The sequence below is a fragment of the Dipodomys merriami genome, unplaced genomic scaffold (genome assembly GCF_024711535.1).
Source record: "Dipodomys merriami isolate MVZ:Mamm:240054 unplaced genomic scaffold, mDipMer1.0.p SCAF_284, whole genome shotgun sequence".
Lineage (NCBI taxonomy): Eukaryota > Metazoa > Chordata > Mammalia > Rodentia > Heteromyidae > Dipodomys > Dipodomys merriami.
The window spans coordinates 762,480-765,409 of record NW_027204315.1 but is presented as its reverse complement, the minus strand read 5'-3'; the positions used below and the strand labels follow the sequence as shown (position 1 = coordinate 765,409).

The 2,930-nt window shown below is 37.2% G+C and overlaps 1 non-coding gene across 1 annotated transcript; it reads left to right on the top strand.

Moving 5' to 3' along the window:
• Positions 1 to 454: 454 nt before the first annotated feature.
• LOC138838594 (U6 spliceosomal RNA) lies at positions 455 to 561 on the top strand. The gene has a single exon (XR_011375676.1). It is a non-coding gene; the product is annotated as a U6 spliceosomal RNA (small nuclear RNA).
• The last annotated feature ends 2,369 nt before the right edge of the window (positions 562 to 2,930 follow it).

Here is a 2,930-nt window from a genome sequence, read left to right as displayed (position 1 = left end):
GGCCTGAGTACTATCCCTCAGCTCTTCAGCTCAAGGCTTGCACTCTACCACTAGAGCCACAACAGCACCATGTCCGGCTTTTGTTTTCTGCTTATGTGGTGCTGAGGAATAGAACCATGGGCCTCATGCAAGCAAGGCAAGTGCTCTACCATTGATCCACCTTCCCAGCCCAAAACATTAAAATTTTTAACAAACTATAACACTTGCTGCAGTGTTCATTATGACAGGTGACTTGTATAGAATAACTGATTTCCTCTAGCTACACATCTCTTGAACAACTAATATACGGAATTATTTTGTTTTTGACATTATCAATCTTGACTTTATTCTTAAATGTGTGCTTATGTAAGAAATATATAGTTCTAAAATTTCACGACAATACTTTTGAACTTACTTTTTGTTGAATTATCTAGTTTAAGAAAATCAATTACACTTTATATATAAAAAATGGTCTGTGCTCAATTCGGCAGCACATACACTAAAATTGGAACAATACGCAGAAGATTAGCATGGGCCCTGTGCAAGGATGACATACAAATTCGTGAGGCGGTCCACATTTTTACAACAGATGCTGGAGGGGATGGGGAAAGAAGGGAACCCTACTGCATTCTTGGTGGGAGTGTAAACTTGTTCAACCACTTTGGAAAGTAGTATGGAGGTTCCTCAAAAGATTCAACATAGAGCTCCCCTATGACCCAGCAATCCCACTTTTGTGTATTTACTCAAATGTTTACAAACAAGACCACTACAGCTACCAGCACGAATATTTTTATTGCAGCACTATTTATTATAGCTAAGATATGGAACCAACCAAGATGCCCCTCAGTAGATGAATGGATCAAGAAAATGTGGTATATATACACAATGGAATTCTATGCCTCCATCGGAAAGAATGATATTGCCCCATTTGTTAGGAAATGGAAAAACTTGGAAAAAATTCTATTATGCAAAATAAACCAGTCCCAAAGAAACATAGGTCCCATGGTTTCCCTTATTTGCAGTATCTAGTATAGGTCTGAGTCAAGCAGAAAAGTTCAGATAAGTTGATGTCAGGTAAATGAACCCTAATATATGTATTCACATGTTTTTTTTTCATGCAATTGATTTTAACACATTTATAAGATTATTTCTTTGTTGCTTTGTATGTCCCTCCCCCACAGAATAACCCCTGCTTTCACTGTATTTGATGTAGTTATAATTTGTGGAGGGGAAGGAGAAAAACAAATCGTTTAAATAGGGATACAGGAGGACCAATTGCAACAATGAGATGTACAACTCGAAAATAAACTTTACAACTTTGGTGGGGGTGGGGGAGCAGGGAAGATTGGATGGGGGGGCAGGAGGAAGATGGGAAGGGATGGGAAGGGGAAACAAAGAAGGAGGCCACAATGCTTAATAAGAAATTTACTCATTATCTTGCCCATGTAATTGTAACCCCTCTGTACAATATTTTCACACACAAAAAAAAGATTCCACATAGAGCTCCCCTATGACCCACCAATCCCACTTTTGGGCATTCACCGAAATGATCCACACAAACAAGACGATACTAAAACTACCAGCACAACTATGTTCATTGCAGCATTATTTACCATAGCTAAGATATCGAACAAACCCCGATGCCCCTCAGGAGATGAATGCATCAAGAAAATGGTGTGTGTGTGGGGGGGGAATTCTATCATCCATCAGAATGAATGACATCACCCAATTTGTTACGAAATGGAAAAAATGCAAATCCAAAGAATCATAGGACCCATGGTATCCCTTATTAGCATTAAGTAAATATATGTCTGGTATAAGCAGTAATGGTAAAAAAAAAAAAAAAAAAAAAAAAAAAAAAAAAACTATGTGCATATGACTAGATAAGGTAATGTTAAGCTAAATGAACTTCAAGATAGGAACACGGGTGTTTTTTTTTTTCTTTCTTGCTGTTGTTTCTAACGTAATTATAACGTACAATGTGATTTTTTAAATCTTTATATGGTCCTTACACACAACATAACTCCTGTTTTCACTGTATTTGATGTCATTGTGCCTGCATCTTGTACATACACTTCTCTAATTTGGGGAGGGAAAGGGAAAAAGCAAAATGCTTAAATAGGGATACAGGTTGACCCATTGTAACAATGAGATGCACAAGACACTATGTTGAAAAACGAACTTTACAATTTAGGCCGGGTTGGGATGGGGAGTGGTGAGGAGTGTACTTGTGGAGGTGGAAGGGAAGGGATGGTGGGGGAAAAACAAAGGGGAGGTAACAATGCTTGATAGGAAATGTACTCATTACGTTGCTCATGTAACTGTAACCCCTCTGTACAGTATTTTTACAATAAAAAAGTTTAAAAATGTTCTCAGATGAAAGAGTTTATTTCTATTATTTTACCCATATAATATTGTTAACAAAGAAATGAATGCAGTACACTGACCAGAAGATATTTTGAATGTGTGTGTGTGTGTGTGTGTGTGTGTGTGTGTGTGTGCACATGCATGCTTGTGTGTGTGCATACATTATTGTTGGTGTGCACAGAGTTTGAACTAAGGGCTTCAAGGACTCGCTAAGCCTTGCCTCTCTAGATTGGTCAGCTAATATATTAGCTACATCTCCATTCCTGGCCCTTTTCTAGTTCATTTAAATTTTTGAAAAATAATCTTATGGTTTTTTTTTTTTTTTTGTTTTTGCCCTGATTGGCTTCCAACACTTATCCAGAGATGTCAAGCTCCTAAGTAGATATGTCGAGTGGACAGGATTACAGGAGTGACCAACCAGCACATAGCTTTAAGAATAATTTTAAAAGTAGAAGAAACTTTACTTCACAAAGTCCGCTTTTATCATTTCCTACTTTTAAAGCATTTTGGAGTGATTATATGTGAAATTATTTCGTTTTCGGATTCTTGCAAGACAGTAACTGATGGTATGTAAAAGTTTTAGT